Below are 20,076 nucleotides of genomic sequence, written 5' to 3'. Positions count from 1 at the left end.
ACTTTTTATGAGAGAAATTATATAATAATGTACAATGACTTTGGAAAACAAGTTGGCAGAGTAAAGTTGACTCAACAATTTCAATTTTTTTTTGTTTTTGTTTTTGTTATTGTTTTTCAAGGTAGGGTCTCAGGCTGACCTGGAATTCACTCTGTAGTCTCAGGGTGGCCTTGAACTCATGGCAATCCTCCTACCTCTGCCTCCCAAGTGCTGGGATTAAAGGCGTGCGCCACCACGCCCGGCTAACAATTTCAATTTTTGTGTGTGTATATGTGTTCACATACATGTGTGCTGGTGTGCAAACACAATGTGTATGAGTGAATGTGGGGGACAGACGTCGCCCTAATTTTTTTTATTTTTTTTTTTGGCGACAGGGTCTCTCACTAAATCCCTCATCAATTTAGCTAGACCATCTAGCTGGCAAGTCCCAGGAGCCGCAGCAATTCTTTGTTCTCTGCTCCCTCTTGCTGTGATTACAGGCCTGTGCTGCCATGCCCAGCCCGTGCAGACACAGGCACTGGGGATCAAAGCTCGGGCAGCCTTTAACCAACTAAGCTGTCTCCTCAGCCCAGCAATTGCTTATTTATTTATTTTTCTTTTCAAGTTTTTATTATAAACAACTTCCATGATTATAAACAATATCCCATGGTAATGCCCTCCCTGCCCCCAGCAATTGCATATTTAGAGTTATACTCACTCTGTAAAAGTTCTTGCACATACACCAGAAGACAGAAAAGAATATTTACAGTAACACTTTATGCATTAGTAAAAACAAATGATCAAGTAGAACTGGAAATACCACATGTATTCACTGGTAGGAGAATGAGCTAATCCTTCCTTCCTTCCTTCCTTTCTTCTTCCTCTTCCACCTCCTCCTCTGCCTTCTTCCGTTTTGAGCCAGAGCCTCACTGCAGCCCGTGCTGACCTGGTACTCACGGCGTAGCCCAAGATGGCTTCAAATTCACCACGTTCCTTCTATCTCAGCTTCCCAAATGCTTAGATTAAAGGAATGAGCCACCACATTTAGCTTTTCTATTTTTTTATTGTGGCAAAATATACACAATATAAAATTTATCATTTTTTATAAAAATATTTATTTATTTATTTATTTGCAAACACAGACAGACAGACAGAGAGGGAGAGACAGACAGAGAGAATGGGCACACCAGGGCCTGGTGCCACTGCAAACGAACTCCAGATCCAGGCACCATTTTGTGCATCTGGCTTTATGTGGGTACTGAGGAATTGAACCCAGGCCATCAGGCCTTGCAAGCAAGTGCCTTGACCACTGAACTATCTCTTCAGCCCCCAAATTTACCTTTTTTTTTGGCTTTTCAAGATAGGGTCTCACTCTGGCCCAGGCTGACCTGGAATTAACTATTTAGTCTCAAAGTGGCCTTGAGCTCACAGTGATCCTCCTACCTCTGCCTCCCAAGTGCTGGGATTAAAGGTGTGCGCCACCACGCCCGGCCAGATTTACCATTTGTAATGAAGGTTAAGTGGTACTGAGCACATCCACATTATTGTGCCACCGTCACTCTCATCCATGTCCAGAACTTGCTCACCTCCCCCATGTGAACCTCAGACCACGTTAAACCATGGCTTCCTGGGCTCCTCTTTCTCCAGCCCCTGGCAATTGTGCTTTATTGTCTGTCTCTGTGAATTTGCCTATTCTAGAGACCTGCTGTAACTGGGATCATACAATGCTTGTCTTTTCATAATTGCCTTATTTTACTCAGTATAATGTTTCAGTTTCACCCATTTAACCTTTAAAGACTGAGTAATAATCATGTATGCACACATACATATTTACATATACCACATTTTGCTGATCTCTTCACCCACTGATAGACACTTGAGCTGCTGTTGGCACAATGCTGCTATGCCATAGGTATACAAATCTGTGTTGAGAGCCTTACCTTCACTTCTCTTGGGCATCTATCCAGAGGCATAATTCCATGGTAATTTTATACTCAATTTCTTTCCAAAAACCATCATATTGTGGGTCCATGTCTCTACATGTTATTTTGAGTTTTTAAATATTTCCATAGATATAGATTACATTTTGACATATGTACCCCACATTCCCTTCCCTATCCCCCTTGTTCTCACTGGAATCCGTCTCATCTCTTACTAGCAGCTACGCCATGGAAGGGAATGCCTCCCTTTCCCCAGCAACCTTCAGCTCCCATTAACTCATTTGAGAGGGTGGTGGCCTCCCAAACGTCTCCCCTGTGTGTAACACAGTGTCAGCCTGTCCCAGCATGTGCAGGCAACCACAGCTGCTGTGAGTTCATGAGCTCACTGGCCTTGTCACGTGCACGTGCCAGAGTGCCACAGCACATCTCCCCATCCTCCAGCTCTTCCATTCTTTCTGTCCATTCTTCGGCAATATTCTCTGAGCCCTGGAGGGGGTGATGTGTAGGTCTTGTTTTGGGATGAACACTCATCAATCACTCATTTTCAGCACTTGACCAATTATGATTCTCTGCATTGACTGCATTCCATTATGAGAGAGAGAGAGGGAGAGAGAGAGAGAGAGACAGAGACAGAGAGAAAGAGAGAGCTTCTCTGACTGAAAAAGGAACTGAAAGTAGAACTGATTTGTGGATATGAAGATAAATATTTAGGATGCTGTTGCAGTCAGATTCGCATAGCTGGTAGAAATCACCCAACCAAGAGCAGCTTGTGGGATAAAAAGGTTTCTTTTGGCTTATGGGCTTGATGGGAAGCTCCATGATGGCAGGGGGAAAAAGATGGCATGAGCAGAGAGTGGACATCACCCCTGGCCAACATAAAGTGGCCAATAGCAACAGGAGAGTGTGCCAAACATTCCAAGGGCCAAATGGCTATAACACCCATAAGCCCGCCCCCAACAATACACTCCTTCAAGAAGGTTTTAATCCCCAAATCTCCATCAGCTGGGGATCTAGCATTCAGAACACCTAAGTTTATGGGGGACACCTGAATCCAACCACCACAGATGCAGTTTGACAACATAGCTTTTTAGCAACACAGCAATAGTAAGTTCTTCCCTAGGGCCTACATTCTCCTCACCCACAGCCCTTTGACCTGGTTTTTAGTGCCAGAAGTCAATTCCCTCCTGTGGAGTGGGCCTAAAATCCAATCACAGACCAGCTGGATACTCCCATAAACTTTCATGTCTGACTTTATGTGGGTGCTGAGGAGGACCAAACTGGCATCAGCAGGCTTTGCAAGCAAGTGCCTTCCACCATTAGGTCATCTCCCATCACTTTTTCCCCTCTTATTTTCTCAAGATAGGGTCTTTTGTGCACTCAGATATCACCCATTGGGCAGACAAGACAAGCTAAAGATTCTCCTGCCTCTACCTCCTCAGCGCTGGGATTAAAGGAATATGCCACCACTCCCAGATTTATTTAATAGGTCCTGGTGCTCTGGACTCAGGTCCTCATGCTATGTGACAAGCCCTTTATTCCCAGAGCCATGTCCCCAGCCCTCATGCAGTTCAGTTTTGCTCGTTGGCTACCCAACCGCTGATTAACGTTGGCTGTGTTGGAGTCCATAGACCGTGTTCTAGGCTGGGCTGACCTTCGCTGTGGCCCTAGCTCTGCTACTTGCCAGCATGTGACTTTGGACAAGTCACTGAACCCCTTCAGGCCTTTCTCTTGTGGTTTGCAGAACCAGACTAGCTTCCTTGGGCTTTTGTGATGATGTCACAGGGTGATAAAAGAGTGTTCCTGCATATAGTTAGCAGATATCCTGGGGCATATTTCTGTGCCTTGTCCTGGGCTGAGCATGCAGATATGCCATTGTCCTGAACATAGCTCCTCTTGCTTAGACCTCTGTTACTTTGCTGTTGCTACTCCCCAAACTTCGGTGGTCCCCAGTTCACATATATATGGAATGTTTTCAGAGCTCAACTAAAGTCCCACTTCTATAAAAACCTTTCACTGGGGCTGGAGAGATGGCTTAGCAGTTAAGGAGTTTGCTTGCAAAGCTAAAGGATTCCGGTTTGATTTTCCAGGACCCACATAAGCCAGATGCACAAGGGGACGCATGCATCTGGAGTACATTTGCAGTGGCTGGATGCCCTGGCATGCCCATTCTCAATCTCTCTTTCTCACAAATAAATAAATAAGAAATTTTTTTTTACATTATTTTTATTTGAGAGTGACAGAGAGAGAAAGAGGGAGAAAGAGAGGGAGAGAATGGGCGCGTTGGGCCTCCAGCCACTGCAAACGAACTCAAGTTGCATGCACCCCCTTGTGCATCTGGCTAACGTGGGTTCTGGGGAATCAAGCCTCAAACCGGGGTCCTCAGGTTTCACAGGCAAGCGCTAAACCAATAAGCCATCTGTTCAGCCCAATAACCTATATATATATATATATATATATTTTTTTTTTTTTTGGTTTTTCGAGGTAGGGTCTCACTCTGGTCCAGGCTGACCTGGAATTAACTCTGTAGTCTCAGGGTGGCCTTGAACTCATGGCGATCCTCCTACCTCTGCCTCCCGAGTGCTGGGATTAAAGGCGTGCGCCACCACGCCCGGCTAACCTATATTTTTAAAACCCCTTTCATGGCTGCATTGACCTTGGCTTCCGGCTGGAGGGTCACTGTGACTTTAATCTACACCTGCTCCACGTGGGCTGGGCCGTCTGTTTGCCTTCACCTGCAGCCGCCCTGTGGGCGCATTTTGTCTCTGAAATGAAACTCTGGGAGGTCAGGGTAAATATTTGCTTCCAATAGCTGCAGGGAAAAACCTGTGTATGTGGAAGACGTTAGCACTGACCACGTTGAAGAAATTTTTCCTGCCTGGTTAAGTAAGGGTCAGGGCTCCGGATTGTCATATAATCTTCACATAAAAATTCTCTAGGAATCAAGCATGCTTTGAAACTGACTTCTTCAATCACGTATTCCTGGGCAATATAAATGCAGAAATATGAGCCATTCATTAGTAACTCATATCTATTTCTTTCCCTCAATCCATACCTGTGGTGGGGGAACAGCTGAGGGCTAATACCGTTCCAGTGAAAATGTTGGTTTGTGCCAGGCTTGGTGATGCACACCTTCAATCCCTGCAGAGGGAGAGGAGGATTGCTATGAGTTTGAGGCCAGCCTGAGACTACACAGGCCAGCCTGGGCTAGAGTGAGACCCTACTTTGAAAAGACAAAAAACAAAAAAAAGTAGAGCTGGAAAGATGGCTTAGCAGTTAAGGCCTAATGTCTTTTTATTTATTTATTTATTTTTTTGGTTTTTCAAGGTAGGGTCTCCCTCTAGCCCAAGCTGACCTGGAATTCACTATGGAGTCTCAGGGTGGCCTTGAACTCAGTAATCCTCCTACCTCTGCCTCCCGAGTGCTGGGATTAAAGGCGTGCGTCATCACGCCTGGTTTAGGGCCTAATGTCTTAATGCCTAACGACCAAGGTTCTACTCTCCAGAGCCCAAGTAAGGAAGATGCACAAGGTGGTGCATGTGTCTGGAGTTCATTTGTTCTCTTAAATTATTTAAAAAAGAGTTGTCGCTTTGTGGATAGTGTTTGCGCTGGTGGTCATGGCACCCTTTCCCCTTCCCTGAACAAGTGTGCCAAGGGAGACCGGTTGTTGAAATTCTCAGTCCCAACCTCTTCAGGTTGTGCCAGTGTCCGGTGATCTCCTTGTCCCCTCTGAGTTCCCTGGGAGGAGAGCCTGGCTCCACCTACCCCAGGGCTGCGCAAACTCTTCTGTTCCCACTCCAAAATAGAAGCGCACCTCACCTAGTGTGCTGAGTGTGATTCCAGCTGCCCAAGGAGCCGGTTTCACAAGGGTCTAGGCTGGGGCCTTTACTGTGACTCACTCCTGTGCCTACCAATTCTAGCATTTCCTTCTTTCTCTTCTCTCCCTCTCTCTCTGGAGGAAGGGTCTCGCTATAGCCCAGGTGGACCTGGCGCTCTCTTTGTAACCCCAGGCTGGCCCCGAGCTCACAGCCATCCTCCTACCTCTGCCTCGAGAGTGCTGGGACTAAAGGTGTGTGCCATCATAGCCTGGCCAATTCTAGCATCTCTTAAGATCAGTGGGCACGAAGTAGGTCAGAGAAATGGGTGAAAGGACTTTTAAAAGTTATCATTTTCAGGCTGGAGAGATGGCTTAGTGGTTAAGCACTTGCCTATGAAGCCTAAGGACCCCGGTTCAAGGCTCGATTCCCCAGGACCCACGTTAGCCAGATGCACAAGGGGGCGCACGCGTCTGGAGTTCGTTTGCAGTGGCTAGAGGCCCTGGCGCGCCCATTCTCTCTCTCTCTCTCTCTCTCTCTCTCTCTCTCTCTATTGCTCTCAAATAAATAAATAAATAAAAATTAAAAAAAAGTTATTATTTTCCAGAAGGAAGATCTCAGCTTAAACTCTATCAACCAGCTCCAGTATACAGCTCGGTTTCTCTAGTACACTCTTGGCTGAGTGGCCCTGGAGCTTTTGTTTTTGTGGCGTCATGGAGGGAGAGGAGCTCATGAAGCCCCACTCCTCTCTGGGGCTTTACTTATTTTTTTTTTTTTTAATATTTTATTTATGAGAGAGAGAGAGAGAGAGAAAGAGAGAGAGAATGGGCATGCAAATATTTTATTTGTGAGAGAGAGAGAAAGAGAGTGAGAGAGAGAGAGAATGGGCATGCCAGGGCTTCTAGCCACTGCAAATGAACTACAGACCCATGTGCTACCTGGTGCATTTGGCTTACTTGGGTTCTGGCGTTTCAGGCAAACGCCTTATCTGCTAAGCTATCTCTCCGGCCCTGAGGATTTAGTTATATGCAGTTAAGGGTTGCTAAGGGGAGACTTGCTCTTCCGTGGTCCAGCCTTGGATAAGGTGCCTGTGCTCCTGTAAGCAGCCTCAGCGAAACTCACTGGGTCGCCAGGGAAACAAAAAGGTCTTGGCCTGGGAATCAAATGAAATCACACAATTTAAAACTACAATATAAGTCAATTTTATACATTTTTTTTGATTAAAAGAAAGCTAGAATTACTCAAGTAATAAAATAGCCACATGCTCAATGATCACATTCCTTATCTCAGAGAAGAGGCATTAAACATTTATGTCTTTAGTTTATTTACCAGCATGTCTTGTATATGAGTTTAAGAGTCCGATCCATTTCTGAGGTTGTGCCTCTTAAACATTTTTCATATCTGTTAAGTTCAAACATCATTATTTCTTAAACATTTGCTGTTTTTACTATAAAGGTGCTGCAAATCCAGATCTAAAGCAAACAGTCATCATGGCCAGTAAGCATCACTTGTTTTCAATTGAAAATGGCAAAGTCCTCCCCAGGCCTTCCTCCGTGTAGTGACCATGGCAGACCATGGAGTTGTGAACTTCCGGATGCTCTGGCCCAACATGGCCCTGCTGTAAGCTCTGCAAAGGACACAGAGACCAAATGTGGAAGAATTTCCAGCATTGATTATTTGAGTGAATCTCTCCATAATTTTGCCCAACCCTGAAGACCTTTTCTGATTGACTTGATTTTATTCTTAGTCAAACCAAAAAACTTGTTCAATTTAAGATAGGAAAATACTTCAACATAAATCTACCCGTCTACCCACCCCACCCATGGATATTTACCATAAACTCACCTATCCTGCCCACACACTTACTGAAAAGACCCTACTTTTTTTTAAATTTTTTTTGTTTATTTTTATTTATTTATTTGAGAGACAGAGAGAGAGAGAGAGAGAGAGAGAGAGAGAGAATGGGCGCACCAGGGCTTCCAGCCACTGCAAATGAACTCCAGACGCGTGCGCCCCTTTGTGCATCTGGCTAATGTGGGTCCTGGGGAATCGAGCCTCGAACCGGGGTCCACAGGCTTCACTGGCAAGCGATTAAACGCTAAGCCATCTCTCCAGCCCCTTACTCTTCCTTCTTTCCTTCACTTCGTAAGCGAGGTTTTGCAAGACTTTCAGCCAGAGGAAATTAAAGAGGACCAGGGGCCAGGCGTGGTAGTTCACACTTATAAGTAAGCACTCTGGAGGCAGAGTAGGAAGATGCTGTCCAAGGTCAGACAGGGCTACAGAGTGAGTTCCGGGTCAGTTTGGGCTAGAGGGAGACCATGCCTCAAAAGACCAAAACGAAACAAAAACACAGGCAAAATCAAAGCACCAAGAGGACCAAGACCAGACATCCATAGATCTGGCTGTCTCTAAAGTTATGTCTGGTACCCCCATCACTTCTGGAAGATGACACAGTCATGGGAGGTGGCTTAACTGAAGAACAAAGTGACCCAGTGTTTTGTAGTCATGAAGTTGCTAATACATGTGGAGAGAAATTCACACTGTTTTTCCCAACACCATCTGCTTCCAGTGCAATTCAAAAATCCTGATTGTTACTAAGTAGAAACATAGGCCTTTCCTCATTTCTCAAATAGAATGAAATAAAATTGATTATCTATAAAATAGTTATCAAATCCAGGCTAGTGTTTGAATTATAATCTCTCCTGCAGGCTTTAAATTGTCCTCTTTCTGCTTATTTTATTATTGATTAGGCAGGCAAAATTCTTACTTAAAGTAGTTTGTATAATATGTTTATGGAGATTAATTTACTCACCCTTGAGGATTAATTTAAGTCTTTTATGATAGCAATTTTTCTGGACTTTTTCCCCGTAAGGGTCACATTCAAATTTATTAGATTGTTATCATGGGTCACAATAATTTGGATGTAACTAAATAATTCACACTTATGCCTGTCAAGCCTTGACACTCTTCAAAATTATCCAGGGAATATCTTGAAACTACAGATAACCAAGTCCTATTCCAGACCTGGTGAAGCAGAATGTGTTAGGGTGCAGATGGGAAATTTTCCCATTGAAAGATGTTCCCTAGAGATCCAGGCGTAGCAACTTAGCCTCTGATAGTGGATGACACACTGGCAACTGATCAATATAGTTTAGTCTCAGGGGTTTTACAGTAAAGTATTATTGTCATTAAATGTAGAATTTTATTCAGTTAACACTGTATCCTTGTTTCTTGTCTTTATTCTGCCCTCTAGAACTGCTCAAGTTCCTCTCTTTCTATGTTGGAAGGTAATGTCAGAGGAAGGGAAGACAGGATGAAGGAGGCTTGGAGTGAGACCATTTTCACTGATAGTGGCCACGGGAGCCAGATAGAGCTAACAGCCACAGGATCGGGCTGTCTCTTCTCCTCCTACTGGTCTGGCCTGAACCAAGCTCTTGGCTTCAAGTCCTGCATTTGGCTGGGTCTCTGGCCCCCTAAGGTCTACGTGTTAAAGTCTTGGACCCAGGGTGGTGCTGTTAGGAGATAAGGGCTACTGGAAGGTCTGTAAATCATTGGCTATGCCCCCTAGGAGGGGATAGTGGGACCTAAACCCCCTCTTCCCTTTTTGGTCCTGAGGATGGAACTTGAGGCCTTGGTGTGCACTAGACCCATGAGTTATGTTGTTCCTAGTCCTCTCGTTACTTTTTAAATTAAAAAAAAAATTTTTTTAAATTTTTATTTATTTATTTATTTGAGAGTGACAGACACAGAGAGAAAGGCAGATAGAGGGAGAGAGAGAGAATGGGCGCGCCAGGGCTTCCAGCCTCTGCAAACGAACTCCAGACGCGTGCGCCCCCTTGTGCATCTGGCTAACGTGGGACCTGGGGAACCGAGCCTCGAACCGGGGTCCTTAGGCTTCACAGGCAAGCGCTTAACCGCTAAGCCATCTCTCCAGCCCTAAATTTTTAAAAATTTATTTGTTTGAAGGTGTGTGTGTGTGTGTGTGTGTGTATATACATACATACATATATATATATCACTCAAATGCCACAGTGTGCAGGTAGAGGTCAGAAGACAACCTCACTGCGTCTGTGCTCCACCTTTGTTTGTTTGTTGGTTGTTTGGCTTTTTGAGGTAGGGTCTCCCTCTAGCTCAGGCTGACCTGGAATTCACTATGTAGTCTCAGGGTGGCCTCGAACTCATGGCAATCCTCCTATCTCTGCCTCTCAAGTGCTGGGATCCAAGGTGTGCGTCACCACATCCAGTTCTGCCTTCTTTTTGTTTTATATATTTTATTTATTTATGAAAGAGAGACAGTGAGAAAGTGGCACATACACACATGCACAGAAGAAGAGAAAGAAGGCTGGGAAGATGGCTTAGCGGTTAGGCGCTTGCCTGTGAAGCCTCAGGACCCCGGTTCGAGGCTCGTTTCCCCAGGACCCATGTTAGCCAGATGCACAAGGGGGCGCATGCGTCTGGAGTTCGTTTACAGTGGCTGGAGGCCCTGGCGCGCCCATTCTCTCTCAGTCTCTCTCTGCCTCTTTCTCTGTCTATCTCTTTCAAATAAATAAATAAATAAATAAATATAAAACAAAAACATTTAAAAAAAAAAAAGAAGGGTGGGGGAGAATGAGTACATCAGGGCCTCTGAGCCACTGCAGACACATGTGCCACTTTGTGCATCTGGCTTTGTGTAGGTACTGGGGAATTGAACCCAGGCCACCAGGCTTTGCAAGCAAGCACCCTTAACCACCAAGCCATATCTGTAGCCCTGTACTCCTCCTTCTTCGAGACAGGGCTCTCACTGCTGCACATTAACTTTGGCCTGGGAGCTTTGGATTCCTTTGCCTCTGCCTTCTGTTGTTATTGGTGCTTTGGAATCACAGAAACATGAGGCACTTTGCACTTGCTTTATGTGGGCACAGGGAAGTTCATCCCCAATCCCACGTTTTACTTTTCATTTTGAGATAGGGTCTCGCTCAGGCTGGGGCTTCAAGTCACTCTGTAGCCCAGGCAGGCCTTGAACTTGTGATCCTTCTGCCTCAGCGTCCTGAATAGCTTGTGCCACCAGCACTTGTTCCTTCCTTTCTTTTCCATGTCCTGGCCATGGCTTTGCTTTCGGCCACAATGTGCCACCTGGCCACAAGCCCAAAGTAATAGCTTGACTGACAGTGAACTGGAACTTCCAAGGCTGTGAGCCAAAATAAACCATTTATCTTCATATGTTGGTCTTCACAGGTGTTTGGTATGGTGATGGAAGGCAGCCCAACACGGACCCAGAGAACCCTCAACAAACTCACTTGGCAGGCTGGGGAAATGACTCAGTGGCTAAAGGCACTTGCTTGCAAAGCCTGAGGCCCAGGTTTGATTCCCCAGTGTGCACAGAAAGCCAGACACACAGTGATGCAAGAGGCTCTGGCATGCCCTTACTTGCTCTCTCTTGTAAATAAATTTTTAAAAATGTTTTAAAAAGCTAACTAACTAACTAAGTAACTAATAAAAAAACCTCAGTGGGTCCTGAATTATATACCCAGCAGAATTCACCATGTTCCATCGGTAAATTGGTATCTGGCTCCAGGACTTGTAAATATTAATTGTAACATTAAATGATGATTAGAGACACAACACAGATTTACTATTTCAAAGCTATCAGAACTAAAACAACTGCACCCCCAAGGACAAACCAGACAGCAAAACCAAACCAAAACTAAACTAAACTAAGATACTTTTTCCTCACCATAAAGCCAAGGAAAAGCTTCATCTTTATTGAAAAAGGCCATCCACCTATTTTGAACTAAAAAGTAGCCTTCCTTTTTTGGGGGACAGATTTCAAAGTAGGGTCTTGCTGCATTTCAGGCTGACCTGGAATTCATTATGTAGTCTCAGGCTAGCCTTGAACTCACAGCAGTCCTCCTACCTCTGCCTCCTAAGTGCTGGGATGGAAGGCATGTGCCACACCGGCCTATAATCTTCTTCTTTTTCTTTTTTAAAAAAAATTTATGCTGGGCATGATGGCGCACGCCTTTCAAAATACATGGCCATGCCCAGCTGTTTATGTGGGTTCTGGTGGTCAAACACCAGTGGTTTTCAGGTCTCTCCAGGTCCTCATCCTTGCACAGGAAGTGCTTCTAACCACTGAGCCATCTCCTCAGCCCACGCTTACATTCTTCCCATCCCCTCTTACACAGCGCTCCCTGAGCCTTGGAGGGCATTTGAGAGAAATTGCATTTAGTGCCGCGCATTCAACAGCCACTTCTTCTCAGGACTTTAACAAGTTTTGCATCTTCCCAGTAGTCACACTCATCTGCAAAATGAAGCATCTCTCTCCAAAGGTGAGAATAAACATGAATTAAAAAAATATTTTTTGTTATTTATTTTTATTTATTTGAGAGCAACAAACAGAAAGAGAGAAAGAGGTTGGGGGAGAGAGAGAGAATGGGTGCGCCACGGTCTCCAGCCCCTGCAAACGAACTCTAGATGTGTGCACCCCCTTGTGCATCTGGCTAACATGGGTCCTGGGGAACAGAGCCTTGAACTGGGATCCTTAGGCTTCACAGGCAAGCGCTTAACTGCTAAGCCATCTCTCTAGCCCTAAACATGAATATTTAGAGGGCATTTTGATGGGCACAACATATCCATTTAGTTAAATAACAGTGGTGGATTCCCCTTTCCCAAAATCCTAGCCTATGCTTTTGACTAGGTTTTTAATATTAGGCATGAGCTCCTTCCTTTGAAGTTGGCCTCAAATCTATTCAGAGAGCAGTTGGTTACCCCAATAATAGTCATCCTGCTACTGCATCAGTGGGCACATCTTGCCTGGCTGGGGGAGGGACCCATTGTGATCTGCCCTTGGGAAAGACCATTGCCCAGAGGCCTGTCATTCCAGCACCATGATGGCTAGTCAGCAGGGAGGAAGCTTCCCGGGATGGTCACTCTTGCTTCCAGGGGAGTTACATAGGTAATTGTTTTCTGAGCAGAGCTCCCAACTCCAGTCTTAGCAGCAAACGAAAGCTTTGTGTCTTTGTGCTAGCTGGCAGGGACTCTTCCAACTTGGATGAACAACAGGGAAATGACTTACTAACTTAGAGCCAACCATCTGGTACCATATGCTTTTGTTATAAATCGTGATTATGAAATTATAACAGGAAGAAATGCCTGCCATACTAAGTGAAACCAGATCACGTATACACTATGACTTTAACTTTGCAAAAATAAAAGGGAGGGATCGGTCGATGAGGTAGCCTTGGTAAAGCCATTTGGTAAGGTGTATTTATATCAGCATATTTTATGAACCATTTTAAAAAAAGAAGTGAGGAAAGAAAAACATTTCTGAGATAATGATGTGAAGAGAAAAATAAATATTTTCTATCACCATGAGTTCAAGGCCATCCTGAGACTACCTAGTGAATTCCAGGTCAGCCTGAGCTAGAGTGAAACCCTACCTTGAAAAAAAACCAAAAACCAAAAACCAAAAACCAAAAAAAAAAAAAAAAAAAAAAAAAAAAAGAACAAAAAGAAAGGAAGAATAGAAGAAGAATATCTTCTTGTTTCCTTTCAATGTGTTAATGTGGAAGGGGAAGTGCCCTGACCCCAGGTCACATGAGACTGAAATCCAAGCCAGCACTACAGCTAAGAACAACTTCCTATCTGTACTTCCAAGGAAACGAACGGAGCTTTTGCTGTGGCCATGGGCACCGCTCTGCGCGTGACAGCCCGTGGTGGAGGGACTCTGACTCCTGCTGAACGGCTGCCACGTGGGCTGTGGCTCAAGCCGGTGACTATTCCTGCAGCTCAGTTATCACCTGCAAGTGCTTTCTCACCACGTCTTGGTGCCAGGCCCAACTGTCCTCCTGGCTGTTATAAATTACTTCTTGTGTGAGGCAGTTGTTTAGCGACTTAGAGAACGCTTTAGAAAACTCTCCCTGCATGCTCAGACGCCGATGCTGAGAAGTCACTGTTGGAAAGTGGATTCCCTTCCATTCGTTCCTGTGTGCATGTATCTCTCAGCTAATGTGGTAAACAGCACTGCTCCTTAATTAAGAGCCATATCAGGTAAGACCCAGCAAGGCTAAAATTCTTCCTTCCTTTCTTTTTTTTTGGCGGGGGGAAGGGTTCTATATAGGGTCTCATTCTAGCTCAGGCTGACCTATGTAGTCTTAGGGTGGCCTCGAACTCAGGGTGATCCTCCTACCTCTGCTTCCTGAGTGCTGGGATTACAGGTGTGTGCCACCATGCCTGGCCCTCTTTTATCTTATTGTAAGAGAAGGAATCATGCTCACAGGCTATGAATTTCTCTTTCTTTCAGAGTATGTCATTCCATAGATTGATAAAACACACTAGCCTCTTTTGAGTGAGGGCCCAGTGACTTGGCTGACTAGGGAATCTCAACTTCCCTGCAAAAGGATGAGGAAGGTACAGGGTAGGGTAGGATAAGGGTTCTAGAACTGCAAGGTCAGCTGTGAGTCTGGCTTCCAGTCAAACCAGGAGCATGGTTCTAACGACAGAAACATGTCACAGGACATCAAGCACTAGGGCTATTCAGGGCTCAGCAGATAGAGATGAGCTAGAGGTGCCCGTCCCTCTGGTGAGAAAGAGCTTGGAATATGAGCAACCCATGAGAAGGGCTTGCAGGGCTAAGCGGGGGGTCGGGGGGTCAGAGGGGGGGAGAGCTCATTCCTCCCGTGAATCGTTACTGAAATTTCTCCTTGGTCTTCACAACGCTGAGCAGAAGCTTCCAAAGCAGCAATTCTTTCTCTTGAATAGTGCACACAACTTCTTCTTTCTTTTTTAATCATAAACATCATCATAAGATGCATGTTGGACTACATGTTTTTTTTTTTTTTTTTTTTGAGGTAGGGTCTCACTCTAGCCCAGGCTGACCTGGAATTCACTATGGAGTCTCAGGGTGGCCTCGAACTCACGGCGATCCTCCTACCTCTGTCTCCCAAGTGCTGGATTAAAGGCATGTGCCACTACGCCTGGCTAACATGTTTTTATTATAATTACTTAGTTTCAAACACATAAAGCCATCTATGTATTTTACATGGTGTCTACATAATTAAAAAATTTTTTTTTGATTTTTTTTTGAAGCAGAGTCTCACTGTAGCTCAGGCTGACCTGGAACTCATTCTGTAGCCCAGGCTGGCCTCAAACTTTTGGCAATCCTCCCACCTGAGCTTCCTGAGTGCTGGGAGTTAAAGTCATGCACCATCATACTAGCGGTGTTTATATAATTTCACACACACACACACACACACACACACACACACACACACACATATTTAACACAAAACTATACTATATATATGAGATATCATGACCAAACAGTACAGTTTTGTGTTAAAAAATTATAGGCTCTGGAGCCAGATCCATTTGGGTTCAAATCCTAGACCCACTACTTCCTTGATATATGTCACCTTTAAGCAATTAATTTTTGTACCTCAGTCCACTCACTGAAATAAGGAAGCTAATAGTAACTACTGCACAGCGTGTGGTGTGGACTTAAAATGAACCCATGGTGCAGGCCTATAACCAGCTATTGGCGAGGCTGAGGCAGGAAGATATCAATTCAAGGGTAGCCTGGACTACACAGTGAGTTCAAGGCTGGTCTGGGCAATTTAGTGAGACCCTGTTTCAAAAAAATAAATAAATAAATAAAATAAAAAGTTTAAAAAGCAGATGTTTCAAAAGGTTAAAAGGGTGATGTAGTTTGAAGGCAGGGCAGCCTGGGCTCACTGTGGCAGCAGTCAGCTCCATGTTGCTGGGATGAACATCCAAACCAGGCACAGTTTAGGGGAGGAGCAGGTTTATTTCAGACTTAAAGAACCAGGGCAAGTTCCATCACTGGTGGAAGAAGCTGCTTCCATACATCCAAGCAGAGAGAACAGCCGTCACCAGCCAGCAAACACTGAAAGCAACAGAACCAAACCAGCAGCAAGCAGGGACTCCAGAGTTCAGACTGCTCTCTTTATCTTTAGGCTGGAATTCAGATCTGCACCCAGGGACACCTCAGGACCAGACTCCAGGATCTCAGGATCAGACCCCAGTGATGCCTCCTCCAGCCAGGTGGGCTGGAGATCCAAGTTACAAGTTTTAATGAAACACCTGAGTCTATGGGGGGGGGGCATACATTTCAACTACTACAAATGTCCAGTCCCAGAAAAGAAAGGAAAAGAAAGGGAAAGAAAGGAAAAGAAAGGCTGATCCGTGTAGAGTTGTCACAGTGGCTGACATGTAGCAAACACTCTGTAACTATGAGCTACTATAAAAACAAAGAGCAAAGCTGGAGAGATGGCTTAGTGGTTAAGGTGCTTACCTGCAAAGCCTAAAGACCCAGGTTCGATTCCCCACTACCCATATAAGCCAGATGCACAAAGGTGGTACATGCATCTGGAGTTTATTTGCAGTGGCTGGAGGCCCTGGTACACCAATTCTCTCTCTTTTCTCTTTGCCTCTTTCCCTTTCTCTCAAAATAAAATAAGGAAACAAGTAAAAAATAAAACAAATGCAGTGTATGAGTGAAGCCTATACACAGCTGCAAAACCAGTTATTATGCAAGGAAGCTGTTGTCTTAAAACTGCCTTGTCATGTTGACTGCAACTGCCAGAAGAGATTACTCAGGTCCAGTTCTGCACTCAGTGTCACGGGCTTCTGGTCTCAGTGCTAAGGCAAGGTTGCTTGTGACCCTGGCTTTACCCACTGGTTTGAACAAACTTCAGGGTTAATTTAAAGGCTTCCTTGAAGCACTCTGTAGTTTCTGACTTTATTTTTTAAATATTTTTTTTGTTCATTTTTTATTTATTTATTTGAGAGTGACAGACATAGAGAGAAAGACAGATAGAGAGAGAGAGAGAGAATGGGTGCGCCAGGGCTTCCAGCCTCTGCAAACGAACTCCAGACGCGTGCGCCCCCTTGTGCATCTGGCTAAAGTGGGACCTGGGGAACTGAGCCTCGAACCAGGGTCCTTAGGCTTCACAGGCAAGCGCTTAACCGGTAAGCCATCTCTCCAGCCCAGTTTCTGACTTTAATAAATACCACCTGGCAACTGTGGCATTGTTGTGTTTATTTAAAGGTAGCTCTTGTCCACCCTGGCAATGTGCAGTGAGCGTCCAAATGCAGATGGTACAATGAGGGGTGGAGACATTCTTACTGTTCCTGGCTGCCAGGTTCACAATAAATGCACTTTGACAAGTTGGGCTCATGGACACAATGGGAATGTGGTTTTTATCGCTACAAGGGCCCTGTGAGTCTAGATGCCAAACTACTGAGTATTCTAAAGGCTTAGATGTATTTAACTTATTTTGGATCATTCATTGTTCCATATACAGTGATATCATTTGGCGTTTAGTTGTGCAATATGCACTCAATCTAATTTTATGGACAATGTCATTGAAAAATAATCCTTAAAGTGAAAATTAAAAAAAAAAAACCCAATATGGATTTTTTTTTTTTTTTTCCCGAGGTAGGGTCTCACTCTGGCTCAGGCTGACCTGGAATTCACTATGTAGTCTCAGGGTGGCCTCGAACTCTCCGCGATCCTCCTACCTCTGCCTCCTGAGTGCTGTGATTAAAGGCGTGCGCCACCACACCCGGCTCGGATTTTTTTTTTTTTTTGAGAATGGGAATGGAAGGACACTCCCTCTTAGATAGCTCAGTGTTCAATAAATACCAGTTTCTTGGGGCTGAGAAGATGGCTCGGTGGTTAAAGGCACTTGCTTGCAAAGCAGGCTGGAGTTGGGATTTGATTCCCCAGCATCTACACAAAACCAGATTTAAAAAGTGACACAAACATCAGGTATTTATTTTAATGGCAAGAGACCCTGGTGCCTGAGACTGCATAATGAATTTCAGGTCAACCTGGGGTAGAGTGAGACCCTACCTCAAAAAAAAAAAAAAAAAAAAATCATTTCTCCATGAGGGAAAGAAACTACTACTATGGGACATGAAGCCAAGAACCCATTCCTGGGACAGGCCGGAACTTGATTTTGTAGACCCCCTAGGACTTACGGTTGGCCTTCCAGCTCCTGGCACCGGTAGGGGTGGCTGGGCTCTGGAGTCAGGTCTGGAAAGGTCGACCTAATTCCAGCCGCAGTGGGTGGAAGGTGGGGCTGAGGTTCAGCCATTGCGGTTGCACCAGAAACTGGCCGTGCAGCTGGGGCCCCAGGTAGAGTCTGGGGAAACCAGTTTTCTGCGCGGTAGGGCACGAGATAACGCCCACCTATGCACTACATCCTCCCGCACAAAGCACACTGGATGTTTTATATAAGTGTGTCTACACCTTCATTAGGTTCAACCAGGGGAAAGTGAGTTTTGACCGCGAAGGGCAGACAGAACCCAGCGCTCGGGAGTCTCTCCCAGTGCGAGAAAGGGAACAAGAAGGCACAGCGCCCCTCCGAGCTTTGCGCAGCCTCGCGCAGGGCTGCGATTCCGCGTTTCTTCCGCAGCCCTGCTCCCCGGGTCTGCAGCAAGCCCCCCGGTGATCCTAACCTAACCTAACCTAACCTAACCTAACCTAACCTAACCTAACCTAACCTAACCTAACCTAACCACAGTTTCTTCAAAGACTCCACAGACAGGGTTTGGCTGAATAAGCTGCTGGGTTAGTTAATTAAATAGCCAGACTATTTGCAGCAATTCCCTGCCACATCAGGACGCAGTTCTGGGATTCTGCAAGAAAGACAATGGTTCAGCTGGATCTCTGCTCCCCCCGTTGCTTTGTGCCCCGCATCCACTGACTGCTATCTTTTTCCTGTAATTAAACCTTCCCTGGTGCCCCAGTTTTACTCACTGGGCGTCTGCATTGTTCCCATGTACCATCCTGGGTGCTTGTCTCTCCTTCCTCTGGAGTCCTGATTCTAACCTACCTTCAGGACTTGGGCCCCTGTGGGCCCTGCCTGTCCCCTGCCATGGGACCTCCTTATGGGGGGGGGTCATCTGGGCTTGTGGCATTTACCTGCCTTGAGCCATGCTGGTCCTACTGGACTGCCCCCTCCCCCCAAGCAGCTGGTGGGACAAGGTTAGGTCAACGTCGTCCCATTCCAGCCATGTTGGAAGCGTGTGTGCCCAGGAAAGATGCGCTGGGAGAGAATTCAGGAATTTGGGGTTTGGTGACGGGGGATCTAAAAGAACATGAAGAACTTGGGTGTCGTTTTTAGTTTGAAGGCTGTTTAGTGTATACCTAGTTTTTCTTTCATTTTTCTTCTTTTTATTTATTTGAGAGCGACAGAGAGGGGGGGGAATGAATGAATGAATGAATGAATGAATAGGCATGACAGGGCCCCCAGCCACTGCAAATGAACTCCAGATGCATGCGCCACCTTGTGCATCTGGCTTTACGTGGGTACTATTGACTTGAACTTGGGCCATGAGGCTTTGCAAGCCCTTCCTGGCCACTCAGCTTGTTCTGGGATTCTGAGTATTCTTGTCCTTTCCATAAACCTTCTTTTCCCTAAACAAGTCCCAACTAGTACACACCTGCCTCCACACTCCATGTCCCCACTTGCCTGACTAACTGGGATCTAGCCAGCATACTCCATATGAAGGTAGTCCTCTTGCCCAGGTGTGCTTCCCTTACCTGTGAGGCATGAGGCCCCGAGGTCCCGCTTGCCTTCTTCTGAGCTCATTCCATGACCAGCCTTGGCCCCGAAGCAGCTGGACATTCAAGTTCCACTGAAAAATATCAAATTTTTATTTTTGGTCTTTTTTGTTTTACATTTTGGAAAAGCAGTATCACTTCCTAAGTTTTAAAAGAGTAGGAGTTGCCAGGCATGGTGGCACATGCCTTTAATCCCAGTACTCAAGAGGTAGAGGTAGGAGGATTGCTGAGAGTTCGAGGCCATCCTGAGATGACATAGTGAATTTCAGGTCAGCCTGGGCTAGAGCGAGACCCTACCTCAAACCACCTCTCTTCCCCTGTTTTTTTTGTACCTAAAAGACTGGAAGTCATAAAAACCAGCCTTTCCATTCTCCATTCTTTCCCGAAACTTCACTTCAGACATGTGATTTCAAAGGAAAGAGACATTTTTGTTTTACCTTTAGATGCTGTGGTCTTTACTTAAAGACATGATTATATAGAAATTCCTGTATATCATTTATTTTGTGTGTGTGTGTGTCTGTAGAAACTAGAAAACAAAAAGGGTTCTTTTTGTTTTTTTGGTTTCCTGAGGTAGGGTCTCGTTCTAGCCCAGGCTGACCTGGACTTCACTATGCAGTCTCAAGCTGGCCTCAAATTCACGGCGATCCTCCTACCTCTACCTCCCGAATTCTGGGATTAAAAATGTGTGCCACCATGCCTGGCTTAAAAAGGGTTCTTCATTGTGATTACTGATGTAAAAATTACTAACCTTCATTCATTCAGTGCCCTGCTC

At 45.3% G+C, this 20,076-nt stretch overlaps 1 pseudogene; it reads right to left on the bottom strand.

The window, feature by feature from the left end:
- Positions 1-5,388: 5,388 nt before the first annotated feature.
- On the bottom strand, positions 5,389-7,342 carry LOC101595703 (annotated as a pseudogene).
- Positions 7,343-20,076: the final 12,734 nt, after the last annotated feature.

This window comes from Jaculus jaculus, chromosome 16 (genome assembly GCF_020740685.1).
Source record: "Jaculus jaculus isolate mJacJac1 chromosome 16, mJacJac1.mat.Y.cur, whole genome shotgun sequence".
Classification (NCBI taxonomy): domain Eukaryota; kingdom Metazoa; phylum Chordata; class Mammalia; order Rodentia; family Dipodidae; genus Jaculus; species Jaculus jaculus.
Note: the sequence above shows the minus strand (reverse complement) of the source record. Positions and strands in the feature narration are given on the sequence as shown.